At 43.4% G+C, this 22,508-nt stretch overlaps 1 protein-coding gene and 1 long non-coding RNA gene across 19 annotated transcripts in view; one reads left to right on the top strand and one right to left on the bottom strand.

Moving 5' to 3' along the window:
• Positions 1-22,508, bottom strand: part of Ncam1 (neural cell adhesion molecule 1) — a 251,628-nt gene that overhangs the window by 68,954 nt on the left and 160,166 nt on the right. The window lies entirely within an intron of this gene.
• LOC138838776 (uncharacterized) lies at positions 48-9,394 on the top strand. The gene is made up of 6 exons (XR_011375749.1): positions 48-101; positions 1,493-1,576; positions 2,730-2,822; positions 3,799-3,917; positions 7,864-7,963; positions 9,244-9,394. It is a non-coding gene; the product is annotated as an uncharacterized lncRNA (long non-coding RNA).

The following is a 22,508-nucleotide window of genomic DNA, read 5'->3' as shown; positions in this document are numbered from 1 at the left end:
TATGAAGTCACTGGCTGTCAAAGAAAAAACTTCAGATGTGCGGTGGTTCACGGGCCACCATGCACATCTGAGGGCAGCATCCTGGTCCACCAAGGGCATGGGTAAGTGGCAGAGAAGGCTGTGCCTAGCGAATCTCATAGCACAAGGACATTTGAAAAGGCTCCAATCTGTGGTCAGTAGACTGCTTCTGTTTTCTACTCCCATTTTAGGCACTTTATTTGTTGTTTACTGAATTCACTCAGAGCCCCTCTCCCCAAATAAAACCAGTAACCGAAGTAGTAAACAATAATGATCTAGAAGAGCCATGTTAGCTTGGTCTCAGTGCTCTTGTCTGCACAATGGAGATGGTGGGAAAACTGAAGTAATGGGATTGGGTCATCACAGGAATTAAATCAGGTTGTGGTTAAGAATTCAGGGCCTGCAGCCAGGGACACTTGGATCCAGATTCCAGTTCTGAGACTTAGTGTGAAGTTGTCAGGTGGATCACAGTGCCTGGATTCCTCACCCGAAAATGAACAGAATGACTCTACAGGTCTCAAAGGGTTACTGCAATGATTTAGACAGGCGATGTGTATAGTATTGAATACACACACACACACACACACACACACACACACACACACACACACACACACACACACACACACACACACACACACACACACACACACACACACACACACACAAGACCTCAACCAAACAAATTCAAATAGCAGGGAGGAGATAGCAGAAACTTCTTGTATATTACTGGATTCAAGCAGTCCAAACTCTATACTCTATATTATGGTATGGGCATATGCATTGAGATCTATATGTAGATGTGGGCATATCCACAGAGAAATTATACACATGTATGTGTTTTAATCAAACAAGGCAACTTGCCAGACTCAGGTTGTTGCAAGAGTAGACAAGTAAACTTATTTGGGGGAAATGATAAGTTTGGGATCACAGAGGGGTCTCACCTGTACTTGACCTGAGTTCTAACAGTATGGCTTGAGATGATGTTGATAGCTTCACATAGGGGGGAAATGAGATGAGAAGTCTAATAGTAATCCGAAAGTTAGATGCTATTTCAAAGGGTCTTACAAAATATGAGTTCCTAGCTGGTTATGGTGACTCACACCTATCTATAATCCTAGCTACATGGATGCAGAAATCAGGAAGTACAAGACTGAAGTACTGAGTTTACTCAAAAGACAATTAATTAGACCCATTTCAACATACTAGCCAGGTGCAATGGTGTACACCTATACTCCTAACTACATAGGATTCAAAGGTAGAGGATGGCCAACCAAGACCAACCCCAAGCAAAGAAATACAGCCCTATCTGAAAAAAAATGCAGAAAAAAGGACTAGCATCATGGCTCAAGTGGCAGGGTCTAGCAAGTGTGAGTTCAAACCTCAGTATAGTCAATGTAACATGCATCTCCTTCAAGCTTCCAGGCCAGCAGTATGATCCTTTTTCAATAAGCCTTAGCCCACTCTCTCACAGTGATCAACAAATGAAGAGAGGAATGTTCCAGAGCCCCTCATCCTGAGGAGCAGGCAGCTGAGTATACTGAGTGTCTACTAAGAGGTATGACTGTTACCACATGGCTTCTTGGTCTTGGTTGCATGTGTTCAAGGCCAGGATTGCACAGCCATTTAATAACAATGAGGGCTACACCGGAAAATATCTAATGTACCACCTGCAGTGCCTTTATTTTATCCCAGGAATGCTAGAACAGAAACCCAACAATCCATGCAGCAAAGGTGAGGAGCTGTGGGAACTGGCCTCACCTGCTGTTACTTGACCTGTGTGTCATTTTCTTTGTGAGTCTTCAGAAACTATTTCTGTTTCCCCTTTGCTTTGTCCTGCCCTCAGTCCCCATCTCCAAACCAGCAAGAGTGATGGAGTGATTCTCTTCACTCTATAAGCTCAGCCAGATCAACTGGACAAATGGTACGTGCTCTCAAGTCCTGTGGTCAGCAGATTACAACTACCCACTGTGCAAGCCAGGTGCACTTTTTTCACCAAAGCTTCCACTCCTTGCTTGCTTTATTCAAGCCACCTTTCCTGGTATTTTACCTTTGTGAAGGTGGCTCAGCATTTTTGCAAGAAGCTACATGACTGAATGGAAAGCCAAGGATGCAAATAGATGATTGGGACTTAGCTAGGTTTCTCCAGATAAACAAAATACAATCCATCCACCTGCCTCAATACGCCAGGCTTCTTGGTAAATTGCTGCATGCTATCTGATTGCATCCAGGATGCCTCTGACAATGAAGTCTTAGGTGGCTCTCCCCAAAGCTTGCCTTGACAAAAATGGCTTTGACAAAATGACGAACTGAAGTTCTTTTCTTCTGGCCATAAAAAGGTACTGATACAAGGCGAATCGTCTCCCTCCCTCTCTTCCTCCCTCCCAAGAGCTTCTGCTAACATGGCAAGAAGTTGGGATTATATCTTTCAATATTTGTCCAGCTGTTGTTTGCAGATGCTGGATTCTTTACCCTCAGAAAATAGAAATTGAGAGAATGCTAGCATGCAACTTCATCCTGAGAATTTTAGATATTGCCTCTGTCTTTCACAAATGTCCTTATGTGTTGATAGCTTTACGCACATCTGGGTTATTGAAGATACAAAGCCGACTCTCTCTCCAACAACCAGTGCAGAGAATTGTTAAATTTGGTTTCTATCAAGTGAAAAACTCCATATTCTGAAAGATACATATGTGGTTATTATGTGGCAGGTGCTGTGCTAAGCAGTTCATTCCTACAATAATCCCCACAATGGGTCCTGCTATTATTCTACTTGACACACAAAGAAACGGAGGAATCAAAAGGTGAAGTAAGGTCCCAAAGTTGGTCAAGTGGTAGAGCCATTTGGAGTCATCTCCAAATGAACTTTGAGGGGAAAGGGGGTTGCTTTCCTGCTGGGTGAAGTGGCTGATTGGCCCACAGATGGAGAAAACTACTATGTACTAGGAGCTTACACTGACTAGAACCTCTGGGACAACCAGAGAACCAGAGCAGGAGCTAGAAAAGGATACTGGGATTTCCCAGCCACTAGGCCACTCTCTTCTCCCCACTGGCCTTTCCTCTCCCCTCCTCTTCCCGGCCTACCACTTGGGAGGAGCCTGCCCACTCTGTGGTTGCTATAGGTCCATGCTCAGCACTGGTCCTGGCCAGCCTCAGTGATAGGCCCAGAGGGGTTCTATGGGCTCCCCCTTATCCCCCAATCTCAGTTCCCCATTAGACTATCAATAGTAAAATGATTCTCAGATGATATGTTGTGACTGATTTACCACCACCACAGCAGGGAATGCATTAGAAATGGATTATCCATGCAACTTCTGGGTGTAACATCTCACAGCAGCAATCTTCTGGGGGGAGGGAACCCAAGTGTGTGCAGTAAAGGGATATTCCTGTTGGAGGTCATACTCTTTTTAACTGGGTGGAGAATCCATTCCCAAACCCCGCTCTGCCACCGTCATTCTCAATTAGATGGCTTGACCTGGGAAGAAAACCTCAAGCTAAGTTATTAAAAAAGAATTGAAGTGGATAGAGCCAAAGAAAATGGAATCACTTAGTTAATAGCTCTCCAGACAGTGTACATGATAATATTTGGGGAAGTGCTTCTCTCTCTCTCTCTCTCTCTCTCTCTCTCTCTCTCTCTCTCTCTCTCTCTCTCTCTCTCTCTCTCTCTCTCTCTCCTATTAGAAAAAAAGAGTAAAAATGCAGTCCCTGGGATCCATGACTCTCCATGGTGATCAGGGTTAAGAGCTGAAATGTCAGATTCTTATCACCATGTTTTCTCAGGAGCTTAGAACCCAAGGCTGTCATAATTCACCGCGGAAAGAAGAAAAGAGGAGACACGGCCACAGCAGACGAGGATCTGGGATGGTGTCGCCCAATGGAAATGGATCCTCATCTTGCAGGTCTGTGGTACTGCATCTGTCAACACCCTGGTTCATTGACCCCAGAATCACCCAGAACATTGCTTCCCGATTCTCAGTTAAAAGTCCTTTGGCTGCACTTCCAGCTTCCTTCTGTCTCCACAGTGTCATTTCAGGGACCCAGAAGAACCTTACCCCAGGCTGACATTCTATCTTCAACCATGGCACTTTTATCTCATGATTTATGTGCCTAATAATAGCACGGACCTCTAGCTGCACTTGAGGTTGCTAGTGGCCTTTCTTGACTTATAACAAATCCAGGTTTAGGGAGAATTTCTTGGAGGTCTGTAGAAATGCCCACAGGGTAGGAGCAAGGAGCTTGAAATAACACAGACAAATGTACCACTCCTATCTTTCTGCCCAGAATAATGCTTCAACCCTAAGAAACAGCTAATAATTCACAAAAACCGAGCACAGAATGGGATCCTTATATCCACTCCCGTTTCTTGCTTCTGATTGTTGTTTGTTAAAAGTATGGTTTTAATGTAAGTGATCATGATGAGATTCTGTCACAATCTGCTTAGCAGCTCCCCCTCCTCCAGTCAACACCCAACTGTCTTTGCCACATTCTCTGTATTTTATGGAGCAGGTAGGAGAGCCTTTAAATCCCAGCTTGTGAAATAAATGGCAGGAACATTAAAGACAGGCACCATGTCATCATGTGCTTTGATGCCCAAGGACTGGAATGGAAGAAGATCCCAAGGAGCCAATTCAAAGGTCAGGGACAAAGAAGGAGGCTCACTGGGAAAACAGGCATCAACCAAATTCATCCTGCGGAACACACACACACACACACACACACACACACACACACACACACACACACACACACACACACACACACACACACACACACACACACACACACACACACACACACACACACACACACACGAAAAGCAAAAGGAAAAAAATCATCTTCAATAACCACTAAACTTGGGGATGAATGAACTAGTTTCTATTTCCAAGTGGGCTGATCACAACAGCCCAAGAAACCCCAAGACTCTTATCAACCCAAACTTAGTTGAGACATCTAAAGTATGGTTCTCTTCTATCGCATGACAAACTCCCCCAAACAAACTCCAAGCTAAGCACACCCAAGGACTCAGATAGCCCCTTTTGGCACTTGCTGCCTAAGAAGCCCTCATGCATCTGTCTGCTCCCAGGATAGCCACACAGCCCTCCCTTTGAAGTGTGGTTTTCAGTCTCTGACCCTAACAAATGGGGACAATATAGGCCACAAGTTCCATGGGGACTGGGGTATTCTGGGTAGGCTTGTCTTTGTCTACTGACATCCCTACCTTTTGCTCCCCTTCTCCCACCTGACAGAGAAACAGAGAGAGACAGAGAGACAGAGAGGTATGCAAAGATCTGTCCTTGAGAAGGAAAACACCATTAGATTAAATGAAAGAGATAGAACTGTTTGTACGACACATTATTAGTGCTATGTGTCCGTGTCTGCTCAGGAGCCTTAATAAGAAGACACTCATGCTAATTCTTCCAGGAACACCAACTGAGGGATCAGCTTCGTTCATTGCTATGTGAGAGCATCCTTCTCTCTGGCTGCATGCCTCAACTTGGAGACTAAAACCTACAATGAGACCTCAACTAACTGCCCACAGTTAAGCAAGACAGAACACAGGGATTTTCTTAGAGAATTCAAGAGAGGGAACATTTCTAGATTCTGTCTTTCATGAAAGATCAATGCAGACCACTCAAGGGATTGTTTGGGGGCTGTCTCTTGGTCTTACCCATCAAAATCTGGTCACAGTTCTTCTAAAACCATGACAATTACTTTGAGATTCACTCCAGTGTTACAGTTCCTACGTGAAGGAATGTAGCCGCAGGCCATGATCAGTTTACCGGCTGAAGAATCACCTGGAGTGCTGGTTGAAAGTAGACTTCCTTTCCACAATTACAGTTCAGTACCCCTCTACTGGGACCCCTCTGTTTGTATCTTAGAATGAGTGACTTCGATATGAAGCCAGGTTAGGGACTACTGGCTTAGTCAATAACCTTCTGGTAAAACTGATGAATTATGAACAACATCAAATCCACTTAAACTCATCAAGCTCCTGCCAGAGATTATTTTCAGTAATTTGTCATTAAGCAATGTGAGGGGCTTCTGCAGAAACTCTGATTTCATGCATTTGTTTTCAAGTTTGTCACAGCAGCATTTTAAGAAGCACAACTCTACACTCAAAGCCAACTGAGACGGTCAGACTTTTGTACCACCTGGCCTGGGCTATGGAGTACCCAGATATGGGTTCAAATGTGATTCTGAGTGTGTTTATGGGATGCTTGTGGGAGAGATTGATGTTCCTATCAGTAGACTGGGGTGAAGCATACTGTCCGTCCTCATCTAACTGATGGAGAGCCTGAACATAATGAAAAACTCAGTGAGAGAATTACTTTTCTCTGCCTATTTTTGAACTGGGGCACCAGTCTTCTACTGCGTTTAGACTTGGACTTGAACTGGAACTTACATCATAGGCTCTGCTGGTTCTTGGACTCTTGATTCTGACAGGAACAACACCATCAGGTGCGTCTGAAATGTTTCCTGCATGAGCTATGGTCCAAGGTTCCCACAGATGAGTCTGCTGGTCACAAAGTAAATGTGGCATGGAAATGGATTCAGTAAGGCGAGGGGATGTATAAACGGAGGGGGGCAGCTTTCTCTTCCTAAATGAGACCTCAGAGTTCTAAAATAAAGTCTTCAGCAATTCTGAATTAGCTATAAATCATAAAATGAGATGAATTACTGCTATAGTATCTTCAAAATGGCAGTTAGAAAGGACACCCAGCACTAAATGGCAGGCTCTTTAGTCTAGGAAGTTTTCTGATCTGTGGAATAAGGAACTACCTTTATTCTATTACCTTTATTCTATTATACTGATGAATTTCAAATCACGACAGGAGCATTAATAGGATTCTCAATCCCCTGCTGAACCCGATAAAAGAAACTGTTCAATTGTTTTTAACAATTCCTAGTTGAATTCATCTTTGCCTTCAAAGCTGCAGAATCCCAAGGACAAATATTCTTATTCTATGTAGAAGAGTTATTATTTATTTTTTATCTCTCTGCTTGTTCATTGATTTTTCCCCTCCCCTTTTCCCTACAACACACGCCTCATTTGAAAGGAAAAAGGCAGTTGGTGGTTCATTAGCTTTGTCTCCAATGTGAAAATTCGTAACACCTCCTTTAAGTGTGGCTATGTTTACCACTGAAGTTACAGATCTTTCTGACCAGTCAGTGTGGATCTCTGGGGCGTCTGTACATACTATGCATTGTCGACATATACAAAATACAGAAGAAAATATACCATTACATTTCCCCATAAATTTTTGTCTTATTTTTAACTATAGCTAGATATTGAATGGCAAAGAAGTTATTTGTCCCTGCAGCTCACTTTCCTGAAGACAGTGATCCACACGACCCAAACCATGTCCTGTGTATCAAGTAGGGACTTGGTTTGCTTTCCAAGTGGTTGGTGCCTTCCCTAGAAACCTAGAGAGTTTTCTGCTATAGTTTGAACATAACCAATGGCTCCCCAAGGCTCTTGTGCTAAAAGCTTCATCCCCAGGGTAGCAACACTGGGATTTTGCCCTTCAAAGGGATTGTGAGAAATAGGGCTCTCCTCTCTCTCTCTCTTGCCCTGTTTCCTGGCTCATCACATGAGCCATCACCCATCCTAATACACACGCCCTGCCACAATGGGCTGCCCTTAGCAGCAATCCAACTCCCCAGGGCCAAACCTATCCTAGACTTGAACCTCCAGAACCACGAGCTCCAATAAACTTCCTATTTCATAGGTAGCCTGACTCAGGGATTTCATTATAGGGACAAAAAGCTGACAAGCACAGCTTGAGGAGTTCTGGCTGGTCAAAAGAAAAAAAATGTGATTGGAATTTTTTTTCATCATCACAGTTAGGAAGAAAAAGAGATATGACTCAAGGAGGCCATGAGAGGAAGAGAGGGAATAAGAAAATCACGCCAAGAAGCATGAGGAGACGCTATCTCGAGGAAGGTCAGGTCATTTCTGTAATTTCAAAGCCTCACACTTGGGTTCTGTATTGAGCGGGTTCTGATACATGTTCTCACTGACAGCCACCTTCCTTTCATTTATGTCTCATCTCTGGAGGAGAAAGAATATAGTTTCTTAAATTGCCTGTGTGTGGTGGGGAAATATAGTTGAATGGAAATGCCTAGGACCATCATGACCAGTGAGTCGGTGGGGTCCCAGGGAATGAGGGTCACTATTCCCACATGGCACGGGACCCAAACCCATGTTTCTAATGACTGTATTATTCAGCTACTAGCAGAGGCAAAAGAGAACAAAGCAGGAAAAGCTATTGATAAGAAGACCCATAAAACCAAGCTTTTCATTCTACTCTTTGTCTATGAAACAGATCTCACTAAAATCTCTGTTTACTTGCTTGGAAAGAAAGGAAGGGGTTGGCCTCACTGGTTGTAAGTCTATTCTACTTCGATAGTCACATGGCCGCGGTCAAACTGGCAATTTACCGAAGAGTTTCCCCATCTTTCTTTTGGGACAGTTTGTTCCAACCCTAGGATTCCATGTGTTTTTGAGTCTCATAGTTCTATAGCCAACCTTTGCTGATCCTGGCAGGACAGAAGAGGTTTCAGCAGACTGGGAGGCAAAGCCAGGTGTCCTGGTGTCCCTAAGGGGTGTGTTTCTTGCCATTTGCCTCTTGAGATATTAGCATTATCATTTAATTCTCTGGTACTGGCTGAAGTTCTGGTCCAAACTAAACTGATCAGCTAGAGCAGTGCTCCCTTTCACTTACTCAGCCAGGACTCCTGCTACCGTTGGGCTCCTCCTGCTGAAACTCTGATCCCAGGGCCTCCTGGGTCTTCTGCTTTAGTGAAGCAGTGATAGCCAGACCATCTAATCCTAAAATGGTAGTGAACAGGTATCAGAATGACACCAGAAGGGCCTGCGATGTAGTAGCATTCAATGAATGATATCATCATTATGATCGATAACCATCAAATGGGGTAGAAAAAAGAAAAAGTAAGTGCCAGAAAGTTGATCATGGCATCAGATGAAGTCCAGAAAAACAACATCAGGTCCAGGCTGATGGAGAAGACAAATGATGCAGATTAGCAAATTTGCTTTCCATACCCCTGCTTGGCTAATACCAAGATTCTACAGCTGGAGCCCAGTTTGTTTTTCTTTCCTATGTGCCTGGCATCCCTGGACATTTCCCCATCTAGAAAGAGAATGGGTTTGGAGAACCAGAGAACAAGACAGCGCTTCTTCTAATGAGTGTCTTCCTTCCTCAGGGTACAGTAAAAAAAAAAACACAAAACTCAACGTTTCTGCCAGTGTTAAGCGATCCCTGTGGATTTAAGTGAATGGATGGATAGGAAGAACTCTGAGGACTGTAAGCTGTGTTTTATCAAATAATACCATCACAACAAAGGCTATAAGAAAACCAAGGACTAGAAAGAAATTACTGTCTTTATTTCTCTCTTTTTCTTTGCTGTGGGTTTATGTGGTAGTGAGCAATTTAGACATGTGTAGTCTGGTTGTACCCCTGAGGCCTATTTCAAAGAATACTTTTTTGAAGCTAAAATGACTATGGAGTCTCATCCAAAGAACTGTTAAGTTCTGGAGACTACTATGTCAAAAATGGGAGTCATTTCCATCTATCTAATTCTGAGTGGCTATTGGCCAATTCAATTCAACATGCAATCAGAGAGGCTGGACCAATGTGGCACTGCCAGGACTCCTGGGTGCTTCTGAGATTTCAATGCAAACACAACAGCTCTCCATTCAAGTTAACACTCTCCCAGCCTCTGAAGAGGAGATGAAGGCCACTTGGGGGAAAAAAACCCCAAACCACAAGGTAAATCCCCTTTCCTAAGGAAAACTCTGTCAGTCTACTCACACTGAAAGCAGGTACCTAGGTTGCAGAGCTTGAGCCTGCCAAAGCCAAACACAGTAAAAGCCAGGCCATTCAGCCTCGGTTCCATCAAATAAATTTGGGATGCCAAGTTGACACAGCAGCAGGTGAGTGACAGCCTGGAATGGGTGACAGGTCTGAGACCCCTCCCTCATCAGGTCTGTCCTGTATCACAATGTGCTCAAAGCATATCTAAAAGCCCTCCTTTGACTCAGCAAGCCAACTCCCAGCCTCCACTATAGGGATTCATCTTGATGATGATATTCATGAAACAGAACATAGCCACGAGGGATACTCTTGTTCTGTGTGACTGAGGATTAGAGAGAACCAGCCCCATTTATACAGAAGACACACACAAACAAGCAAGTGTTTAATGCTTTACAAACATCATCTCCAAGACCTGGCATGATCCCTGAAAACTTACTGGTTAAGTGGTTGAACTTTACATCTACCCCGTCCCCCTCCCCCCCACTCTTAGAGAGGTTGCATGAATCACCCAGTATTCTACAACCAGTACATGGGAGAGCTGGGTTTGAAAACTCAGGTTGGCTCTGCTCCCAAGTCTCTTATTTCTCTTCCCATGACACCCCCAATAGAGCAGTGAGCCCTCAAAAGTGAGATTGAGTCCTCCTCTCTATCTACTCTTAAGTACAAGTCCCTGCTGCTTTTGCCTATGGGCAGAGAGGAAGAAAGCAAGCATCACGCAATGGGTAATCTGTCCCCTACAACACAAAATGGCACACAGTATTCACGCTTCCAGAGATCCTATGTCTCCCCCAGGTCTAATGTGCCCAGGGCGAGCAGCCTAACATCAAGCTTTAGGAAGCAATTCTTTGGGTACCAGCTCTCACGCTAAGAAGGCTCCACCCTCATCCTCTTTACCTCTACAAATTTAAGCCAAGCCTGCCTTTAAAGAAGGAATCTTGGAGATAGGGATGAACTAATCCAACATGCTTCCTGTTGCCATTCAATGTTTTATAACACCTAACTACCCTTAACTAAGATGTTCCTTGTCTAATGAGCAAGATGGGACCAATTGTGTGTTTGGGACAAGGGATACACTATCATTCAGTATCTTCTCCATGCTCAGCTGCACCTGTGTCCACAGATGCTCAGTGCCCAGCAGATAAAATGAGAAGAATGCAGAATGCTCAGTATATGGCCTTCCTTTGTCAATGGACTCTGGGGGAGGAGAGATTGAGAGGGAGGGAGGGAGGGGGAGAGGAGGAGGAGCAGGAGCACTGATGGCGGTAAACTTGTCACTGTTCTCATATTGCTGGAGGGAATTTAGGATCCTGTCCCATCTGCTGACCTCTAGAAAGTCACAACCCCCAGGCCCCTAACTCCTCAGATTCTTCTTTTTTACGATCATAGAGATTGAATGTGAGCGTTCTTTGACTCCACAATCTTAATGAGTTTCATCCTTCCCTATCTACTTTCTTCTGTTGTCCAAGATGGCCTCAAAAGTCACATGGTCACAAAAGCCACATGCCTCCACATGTTAAGAAACAGAATTTAGCCAGGTGCTGATGGCGCATGCCTGTAATCCTAGCTACTCAGGAGGCTGAGATCTGAGGATCGCGGTTCAAAGCCAGCCAGTGCAGGAACGTCTGCGAGACTCTTATCTCCAATAAACCACTAGAAAACCAGAAGTGGTGCTATGGCTTAAGCGGTAAAGTTGCTTGCCTTGAGCTGAAGTGTGCAGCAGGGACAGCGCCCAAGCCCAGAGTTCAAGCCCCACGACCAGCAAAAAGAAAAAAAAAAAAAAAACAGAAAGAAACAGAATTTTAAAAGCCAAAGAAACCTCAGCATTTCCTGCTAAGGCATTTTTGAGACATCTTCTTATCTCTAGCCATTTCTATGTGGTTGGTTGGAAGCTCTTTCTAAAAAGTTTTTTTTTTCTGTCTATGCTTTATTATAGCCCCCTGAGGGAGGGCAGGGAAGAAAATGACTCAAAAGTGTTGATAGAAAAGCCACACAAAGCCTGCCTAGCAGTGTTCACTTATTAAGCGAAGCAGGCAGAGCCAGAGATGGCTAAATCATATACCTGCCTCTCCCTCAACACTGTGCCGCGCGGCCCCACACAATGGGCCTTTGGAAGCTGCCAGCCCGTCATCAGCATCTCCTCGCACAGTGGGTGAGCCGAGGCAAAGATAATTTTCCAGGCTGCTTGACTATCAACAGACACCAAATAGCTTAGCTGAGCAGACACGATTTCCTTCAACTTGTTGCAAAACTCTTAAACAAACCCTGGAAATGGAAATGCGTTCTCATTTTACTTCTCAGTTAAAGAATGATGATTTACCCAAAAACAACCCCCCTCAAACCAAAAAAAAACCACACACACACACACACACACACACACACACACACACACACACACACAATACAACCCAACAACTTGTTTTAGGAATCAACAAATTAGGGGTATACATGTAGATGTAGACTCTCACAGAGTACAAGACTAGGTTTTAAAACAGTTGAAAAAATATAGTCATTCATCCCTCCATATCTGTTCATTTCAGAATTTACAGATCCAAGCTACCAAGAATCAAAAACACTTGGGAGGGAGGAAACCCTGCATCTGTACCAAATGTGTACAGTCTTGTTTTTCATATCCTTTATTCCTGAAAAACATGGTATAACATAGATGACCCAGAAGTACACAAGAGGGTGTGTGGAGGTTACATGGACATACTATGTATCATTTTCTAAAAGTGATTTCAGCATCCTGGGATATTTGGATCTGCAGGGGTCCTGGAAGCAAACCCCTGTGGAGATTGCAGGATTACTATAATTTAGAAATCCAGGAGACATTTTCTTTATGTATTTTTCCTTACCGTTGGCATGTTGAGATATACTTATCAAAACAGCCCTTGGTGGTAAGTGCGGCCTGGATTTGTTACCCTCACTAATGTCTGTGGTATAAACACTCTTAAGGCCACGAAATCTTAAGCTACCAATATGATGTTCTTAAATGCACAGATGGGAGGAAACATACAACTGGCTCTCAAAAAGCCAGTGGATCAGCTCCAGCCTCCTATCTAATTGTCCAGCCTGGTATTTAACCCTGGAGGTCCTGGGCTGCAGAAGCAAGAGAGGGGTGGGGGTGGGGGGGCATCAAGAGCCTGCTTCTCCCACTCTGATATTCACAGCAGGTTGGTGAGCTGGTTCAAATGAGACTAAAACATTTCAGCTCAAGGTCAACCTTCCAACCTTGAGCTTTCCGCTATAATCTTTCAAGTAGTCATTACTCCTTGGACTCCAATCCCCAGTTTCTCCACTTTTCAGAAACAGACAACATTTTCTGTCCTCAGATCGGTTGGGGAGCTACATGCCATTTACTCAGAAAGAACTGATTCTTTTCCACTGAGTTGTCCGCCCTTATCCTAGTAGCCAGCTTGCTTTGGTGGTCCCGCCTCTGCCAGGAGCCAGGCTATTTGTCAGAAACTTGCAAAAACAGCAGTACACGAAGTGGTTTGTTAATTGACCCTGCATAAGACAGGACCAGTCTGGGTGTCCCTCTATGTCTCAGCATCACAGTTAGCTGAATATACACTGGAACTACAAAGCATTTCTAAGGAGTAGAAACTAGGCCTTCTATTGGAGATGTACTCTGAAGTCTTATTTAAGACAACGTCATGATTCATGGGGCTCGTGGTAAGCGACAGCATCCAGGCCCAGGTAATTTCATTCCTTGCCTATGTCTTTTGCTCCTATTAGGACCCTTTTATTTTTTCTTTCCCAGACTCTGCTCCTCCCTCAGGTTCACTTTCTGACTCTTCTATAATTTCTCTCTTCTAAGATGGAGGCACACACAGAGAAGGAGGGTGAAGAAGAAAGGAGGGGAAAATTTTAAAGTATAGCCTCTATTTGCATTTCTTTCATCTGTATGGTCTATCTCCCTCCAGTTCATTTCTGGGATTTTATATCCCACACAGTCTCTAAGGCACTTCTTTTGAGAGCTCAACTCTCCATTTATACCATTGCCTAAAATAACCTTCTTCACACCCACTCTCCTCTAGTGAATTCCTCTTTCACTGTTGCTACAGCCTGCTTGTCTTTTGAGGGAATGATGGGAGAGTCCATTGGGGTGGGGGATGGGGGTGAATGGGTAAATAAGTAAGAGAGACAGAGAAGAGAGGAAAAGCAGAAGTGGAGAGAATGAGGACAAGGCTTCCTACCCATGGGCCTGCATTTGCCCAGGTGAGCCCCAGATATCCACTGATATTAGTTCCCTTCATCTCAAAGTGCGGGATCTGATCTGACCTGCACACCACTTGCCTTCCTCAAAGAGAAATAAGTTGTGTCTGGTCCCATGTGATTATCACCAGTGGCTTTTTAAAGTCCATGTATCTGGTGGTATATGTCTTTTACTTCCTGAAAGCAACAGCAGCGTAGCATGGTGGGGGAAGACAGAGGCTTGAAAAGTTGATGTCCTTTAAGCCACTGCATGTGGAATGCCACTTGCATGGTGACAAGCACCAATACTCCTGGCATTCCAGCCAGAGGTTCACTGAAACACACAATCTAGGTATCATAGCCAGGCAAACACATCCCATGATACACTTGGAGTAACATTTTGTGAGCTTGCTAGTGACTCTTTACCACATTGTCAGACAAGAAAATCTAAGAGGTTTGGTGAAGATGAATCAGGACTACAAATTCCAGTCTTCCAAAGTCAAATTTATCCACTTTCCTGCCCTCCTGCATGTGAAATCTTCATCGAGAACCCAAGTTCTCTAACAGCTTGATAGACTAGCTTCTTCTCAACAGGGTGGGAGATGAATGAGGAGATCTAATGGTACGATGGACACAGGTAGAAAGCATTGGTTGTATTGCCTTTAGGAATTTATTGAACTAAATTTGGCTCCATCCCAATGACCACAGAGAAAAAAGAAACACATAAATTAAACACACACAAAAAACAAACCACGGGGTGATCTGCAGATGTCTCATATCTTTAGATGTAATTAAGAAAAAATTAATCTTTGCACAACTCCATAAGACCTCCTTTGAAGAGCATGGGGTGTTTTGTGTTTATCCCTTTCAGACTCCTGGGTGTTCTCAAAGTGGGGAGTGGGATGTGACCACATAGTTTTTCCAACATGTCTGAGAATTGGACAGCAGCCAAAGGGGCTTCTTTGCATAATCTCATGCCAAATGTGATGATTCAAACCACTGTGGGTGAAACCATTTTCATGAACTTGGAGCTACTTTCCTGCCCTAACTCTGCATCATAGTCTAAGCAGACTATAGCGGAGTAAATGTAAGAGTAGTTACCAATTACCTTCCCACCCTCCTTTTTGGAGGTACAAGAGTTTGAACTCAAGACCTAGAGTGCTTACTCAGCAAGCACTCTACTACTTGAGCCTCGCCCCCTCAACTGGCTACAGCCATTAGCCTTCTAAGGGTCACATGTGTGACTAAATCAAACCCATTCTTCGCCTCTTTCTGTGACTCCAACGCCTGCATCTCTGGATTCTCAGCTGTGTGCTCTTGCCTTTACTCTCTGATGAGTAGACCTCTTCTTCTGAGATACGCTGTATTTTCTCAAAAATACTAGTATCAGATAGTAGTGTGACCAGCCGCTCACATTCTTTACCGTCCCTCTTGACTCACTCATGATTTCCCCTTCCACCCACTTACCAAGTTTGCACTGCTTCCAGCCACCTTAAATAGCACTCATTCCCTATTCGTGCCTTCTCCTTCTTGATTCGCTCACCATTTTCCCTTCCACCTACTCACCAGCTTCTGCATTGCTTCCAGTCAATTCAAATAGCACTTCCCTTTTCCTATCCTTGCATTCTTCTCCGTTCCCCATTTCTTTATTTTTATATATGCACATTTAGATATGTGCAGAAATGTGTTGGGCTTATAAATATAGAGACAGAAGGGTGTGTGGAGATATGTAGGGAGGAGGACTGATGTTTTTACACAATGGTGAATTAGATGAAAAAAAATGCGAACACATATTTTGTGTTCGCACTTCTCCATGTGAAGACAAAGAGCAAAACGCAAGGATTCCTCCTTCACTGTGAAATACCAGCCCCAGCAGCAAACGCTGAGGGCCTACAGGTGAATTCTCCAGAAGCTTAGGCCTAGCCAAAGTCTAAAACCAGATACACATGTGTGGTATATTGAAATTTTCCTCACCTTCTATGGAAGAGCTCACTGTTCACTAAAAATCCCAAAGCTTTCTACATGGTGATAAATGGTGCACAAATCAGTGGCATACATGTGACCGGTAGGGCGAAGTTTCCCAACTGGGGCTGATGTTCACGATTCAAGTGTTTCCAAATTGTTACAGAATGCACTACTCCCATACTGTTCCTGCCACCTCTATTCAAGCAGTACACATGGCTGCCATCTCTTGGGCCGTGGTTTATTGTGGGGCTGTCATTCACAAATCAGCACAACTGGTAAACTCTATTAAGCTTCCATCAACTCCTTGTGTTGCATTAGAGACCTCAGTCAACCTTTTGACAACAACTGTAAAATGTCTCCAGATGGTTAACGTAACACATCAAAGTTAGTATTCAAAGACTTCAGTTTATGAAACACTGGTCTCCCACAAAGGCATGACATCACCTAGCAACCTCAGTTGCCAAAGTACCTCTGGAGACTTTTATTTTGTAAGGGCTGCTGCCAAAACTAAGCCTTTTGGCCCTCAGATTGTGTGAACTCTACACATATACGACCGGCAGATGCAAAATTCGATTCCACAACAATGGAGATATAGCTGTTGGCAGGCCTGCAGGAAGAGAAAATATGAGCCTAATACTTGACGCGCTCCCAAGTCTGGTAGGGTCTCTGCAGAGGGAGCTTGTGACATTGGAGCTCCCTGCTCTAATGTCCCTTCGCTATTGCTTCATTCTTTTCATGACTCTTTGCCATTCCTTTTGTGAAAATACGAATGGGGCCAGGATCCAGGGACTCACACCTGTAAGCCTAGCTACACAGGAGGCTGAGATCTGTGGATCATGGGTTTGAAGTCAGCTCAGGCCGGGAAGTCGTTGAAACTCTTATCTCTAATTCACCACCAAAGCTAAGTTAAAGTTAATGGCTCAAGTGATAGAAGCCAGCCTTGAACAACAACAACAACCCAAAAAGCTAAGGGACAGTGCTAGATCTTTTTGGTGGCTCTGTATAGTCAGGAAGTATTTAGAAGTGGATTTATTTATTGATCAATCAATCAATCTGTCTGTATATATACATGTAGAATTTTCCATTTCTAATCTAGGTGGAGGCTTTTATCCTCTCCCGCAGACCACACACATTTATTCTACAGACTCAAATGAAAAGGTAAGATGGTACTGAGATTATTTTTTTAAACCTCCAGCACATTTGTTAGGGGAAAAGGGGTAATTTGGGAAAGCAAATTCTGATACCCAGAAGCAATACAAATCAAGGTCAGAGACTGATCTTTCTGCCCTCATTAACTATTAACTCTCCGCACCTCTACCACAAATCCTAAACAGCCACATCCTACATCCTGGACCAATGTTGCCTTGCTGCTCACCTGGGGCAGAACTTAGGTGCTCAGGGTTAAATTTTTTTTTTTAAGCCTCCAACTAGATGAGAATGAACTTGGATGGAGATTATCTCCCCCTTACCCAATGGTTTTTTTCAATCTCTCCTACTGTCTTGAAAATCTATGTGCTCCAGGTAATGGGCTAATGTCAGTCTTTCATTTTCCACCCCTATACCTAAGTGCTCACATGCCTGAAAAACATATCCAGACAAACTGCTGGTATTAAAGCAGAGGAGGCCGTGTGTGTAGCCCTTCCTCTGTCTGGTTTGTCATCCTTGCCCACCAGGCGCGAGCAATTTACATCTCGCAGCCCCCTTCTTCCTGTGCGATTAGGGCTGAGGCCCAGGAAAGCAATTCCAATTAGACCCCAGGTATAAGGAGAGTCTTTACCCATCTATAAATATTCAAATCAGGGGCCCGGAACTTGGCAGAATTTTTCTAATTAAAATTTCATTCCAATGAAATCAGCCCCATTTTGACAGCCATGGGAGACAAAAAGCTTTGTGGGTTTTGTGATGAAGTTCCCCCTCCTTAGTTCATCAAAAACATGGCTGGTGTCTCAGAACAGAGAGGGGCTCAGGCCCTATCTCCATAGTAGTCACATGGGAATGAGGACAGCAGCTCATAACCAGAAACCTTGTTTTCCCAAGCTAACGTTACTGTAAGAGTACTCTCACTTACAATTCAGAAACTCAATAGACTCCGCGTGGAGGCTTGGAGGTGGCATGTGCAATACAGTCTTCAAAAGTAAAACTTGACAACATCACAGGGAAACTATTCGACATCATTTGCATCTCAGTTCGATCCCAGATTAAAAGCCTTCAAAACACAGCTGCCGTGCACAAATTTGCAAATACAGATACAAATTTCCTTTTTTTTTTTTATAACACTCAGACTTGTAAAAGGCAAACAAAATAGACAATGCAGCACTCAGAACATTTCCAGCTTAAGAAAAAAAAACACCCATTCCAAGATCCAAGGCAAAATACCTACTTTTCATGGCAAAACAGCTTTATTCATTTCCACTTCCTTCACCGAACACAATTTAAACTCCACATAATTTTTGCTATCAACTCCTCTCCCACAGACTGTAACAGCTAAAATGCCAGTCTGTCTCCAACATAATTAAACAAAATGTGCAATCTTCTAAAATCTGTGAATAAACAATATAAGGCAAAATAAAAGACCCAGACAAAAGCACATACTCAGATCAATCCTCAAGTTATAATATTCTGACATTCGGCTAAGGAACACTTACAGAATCTGTTGAGGTAGAGAAAAATAATAATTCCAGAACCCAGTGAGGATGGGGTTGCTGGGGAGGGGAGCAGAGAGTTTGCTGGGAATTCAGGTGAGGACATTTATTTGGAATGCAGAAGCAGAAGGATGAGCGTTCCCTCTAACATGTTCATCATGGAATCCAAGTATTACATGAGACAATATAGCTTTGATATAGCTCTTAGATGCTATAAGTACATGAAGACAGCATAAGACAGTGTGGAAGAAGTACCAATACCCTAGATTATACTACTGATAAGGACCAGATACAATAGTTTACACGTGCAATTCTGTCACCTCAGGAGATGGAGACAGAAAGGGACTAAAGTTCTAGGCCAGCCCAAGAAAAACATTAATATCTCCCGTCTCAGTCAATAACCTGGGCTCAGGAAAGATGCTGGCCTGGGCAAAAGCAGGAGACCCTATCTGAAAGACAAACTCATAGCAAAAATAGTCAGTAGTGTACATTGCACCTGCCTAGCAAATTTGAGACCCTGAGTTCGAACTCCAGTGTCAACAAAAAAAGGAAAGAAAAATTGTAAAGGAAATAAGGCATGAGTACTAGTTTGCTAAACACCCTACCTGAAACACAGGGTTGCTGGAACACACTAAAATACACTGAGTGGCTTTGGCAAGTTCTAGGTGCTAGAAATCAGAGCTTAAGGTGCTGTGCTTCCTCTGAAAGTTCTAGAGACGCAGCTGTCTTTCTAGGACTCTCTCCTATTACTGGCAGGTTGTTGGCCCGAGGGAGCATAACGAATATCTTCACAGATTAAAAGATAAATATTATGTGTGTGTCTGTCTCCAAATTTCTTGAGTATAAGGATGCCAGGCACGTTCATTCAGAGACCTCTCTATTGCAGTGATGTCATTCTAACTAATTTCTTCTGCAATGCTATATTAGTAAATATAATCAACTTGGTAAATAGTAGGGGTTCGACCTTCAACAAAGGAATCTGGGGAGGGCACTTTTCGACAATCATCAGTACATACTGAGTAATAAGTAAATCCAGCCCACATTTACTCAGAGAAAACCATGTCCAAGACAGTATCTCTATTCACAAGGATTTCAAATCAAGTATCTCCCTCCCCCAATTCCTCTTGGGAAATAATACGGGGAGACAGACCAGAGATGTCTGGGTTCAAACTCAGGCTCTGCTATATACCAACTGTATGTTTTGGGAACTGTTCTATCTGAATGTTTTCTCCTCTGTAAATGGAGTTAACAGTTTTCTGAAAGCAGTGTAGTGGGTACCATATAAGAGAACATGAATATAACACCCATTTGTGACGGCCCCTGGCAAACAGAAGTTGCCAGCATTCATTGATTCTCCTCTGCCTCTCCGCCAGCCCCTCCTGAACTCTGCACTTCATATAGAAAGCCAGGCATCTGAAAATCAAGTCTCAGTATTCTATTTTTAATTACATTACAGGTTTTTCAAATACAAACATGATGTAGCATCAATGTCGGCTTAGATCACCTGGTCCTTATTTACAGCAGTAATAACTATTTGCATGCAATTAGCTTTTCACAAGTGTTGGAAGACAAGCTTAATGCTTTCTTTGCCCACTCAAGAAGACTCTGATTCATGACTCCCCACATCTAATCTACGCAGCACGAAAGAAAAAGTGGGTTCTTTCTTTGCCCTAAGTTTTCTCAGTTGTTCTGTTTTATAAACAAACAGGTCAGAGAGACGTAAGAATAAAATCCAGTGAAGCAATACAAAGATGGAAAGTTAAAACAACACAATCCACAAAAAAAAATCTCCCCTTTTCATCATTCTCCTCCCTTTCCTTTCTAGTTCTTCCAATTTTTCACATCATTTCAACCTTTGGGATTTTTTTTTTTGAATAATGGGAGCACAGATCTACACTTTCCTATTTTCTGAACATCTGGGCAGCTGTGCATTTCCAAGTTCCCGTGCTCTGTAGCTCCTTGTCTGACGCTCACCATATCCGCATTGTTACCGAGAACCGGAGAGGACAGGCATGAAGAAAGGACAATGTGCTAGAGTTGGCTTATTCACTGCTGTGACAAAATGCCTGACATCAACAACTTAGAAGAGAAAAATGATTATTTTGGTTCACAGTTTCAGAGATTCAGTCTGTGTGTGCCTGCTTACTCCCGTCCGGTCAGCTGGTGCTGAAGTGAGCACTGGCTGGAAAGGGGCGTGGCAGTGCAAAGCTCTCACCTCCTTGAAGCCAGAGAGAGAGACAGACAGAGGAGAACACCATCTTCAAAGGCAAGCCCCCAGTAATTCACTTCCTCCAACAGGACCCACTTTTAGTTCCCCTGTTCCCCTTGAATTCATCAGTGATGAACTGATCGATCATCAGCCCATTGATGAAGTTAGTGTTGTCTTGATTCCATGAACTCTCAATAGCGCCACCTGCTGGAGGTCAAGCCGTCCTACATGAGTCTAGGGGAATACTTAATTCAATCACATCAATCCTGGTTTAAGAATGGTCCCCATTTGAGAGAAATCACATGGGAAAAAAAAAGAAAGAAAATGGGAGAAAACTGCAATGAGCTTCACTGGTTAGAGATTGGGGATCTATAGACCTGGCGTTGAATCGAGTACCTTCATCCTCATGAACAAGTCTTTCTGATCTCAGATACCGTTTCCATGAAAGCAAAATGCTGGCATCCTCCCTCCCTAGTTTCAAGCTGCTACAAATTCCTGATGAGTTGGTCCTGCACATTGGAATAAATTTGCTAGGAAAAATAGAATTTTAAAGAATACTTTCATTATTAAGCAGTTGTACAAAGAGGTTACAACTGCTTAAATCAGGTTATGAGTACAATACATCCTGCTCAGTGTCACCATTTCCATATATTCTCCCCCATTGGAAAAAAACTAGCTTTTGATCTACAAAGCAGTGAAGGATTTGAGACGCATGAAAATGAAACACATGAAAATTAGAGGGAAGGTTTTAGATGGCTTACTGCACAGCTCTTAGAAAATAAACAATCGATCAAAAAAATGAACTAATGAGTCAATGTTGGGGAAATCTCTCCCATCTGACTCTAAACAGCAACATATAATGACCAAGACCAACACCTTTATAAAACCTACAGTCATCTCACATACCAGAGCCCACAGGAGAATCGGGGAATTGTGTCTTGTGAGAACGTAAGACACAAGTCCCCCTGGGTAACGTTCAACTCAAATTTTGTGGCGCTGTCATAGGCCACTTGGTACCTGCTTCGCATTCCCCGACCAGCGATCTTCCTGCATTATTAATGTGGGGTTGGTCTGCACTTCTGATTTTATACTGGGGAGAGTTCCATCCTAATTATTCTACCAATAAGTGGAAGCAAGTTGAAATGATCTGCTAGCGTTGTAACATCGGTAACCACAGGTCGGTCTATCTACCTATTAAACCACAGAAACAACTATCTCCAAATTTGGTTCTTGGTATGCAGTTGGTACCAACTAGGTCACTGTTATCTTGGTTTTCTCAAGACTATTGTTACTTTTCTAAAACCATTTGGATATGGGCAAAAACAGAGAGAGGGGAGAGGGGAAAGGAAAGGCAGAGCAAGAGGAAGAGTGAGAGGAAGAAAGAGAGAGAATATCTTTAAGAGGCACATAAGTTCATACACACACACACACACACACAGTTCATACACACACACACACACAAACACACACACACACACACACACACACACACACACACACACATTCTGCCTCCAAGTTCATGCAGTAATTAGTATCCCATAATAACTCCATTACAAAGCTTAAGCTTGATCACACAGTTAAAAAGCTTTTGTGAGGAACTGGGGCTGGGAAGGTGGCTCCGTAGTAGAGTGCTTGCCTTGCATG

This window comes from Dipodomys merriami, unplaced genomic scaffold (assembly GCF_024711535.1).
Source record: "Dipodomys merriami isolate MVZ:Mamm:240054 unplaced genomic scaffold, mDipMer1.0.p SCAF_29, whole genome shotgun sequence".
NCBI classification, from domain to species: domain Eukaryota; kingdom Metazoa; phylum Chordata; class Mammalia; order Rodentia; family Heteromyidae; genus Dipodomys; species Dipodomys merriami.
Note: the sequence above shows the minus strand (reverse complement) of the source record. Positions and strands in the feature narration are given on the sequence as shown.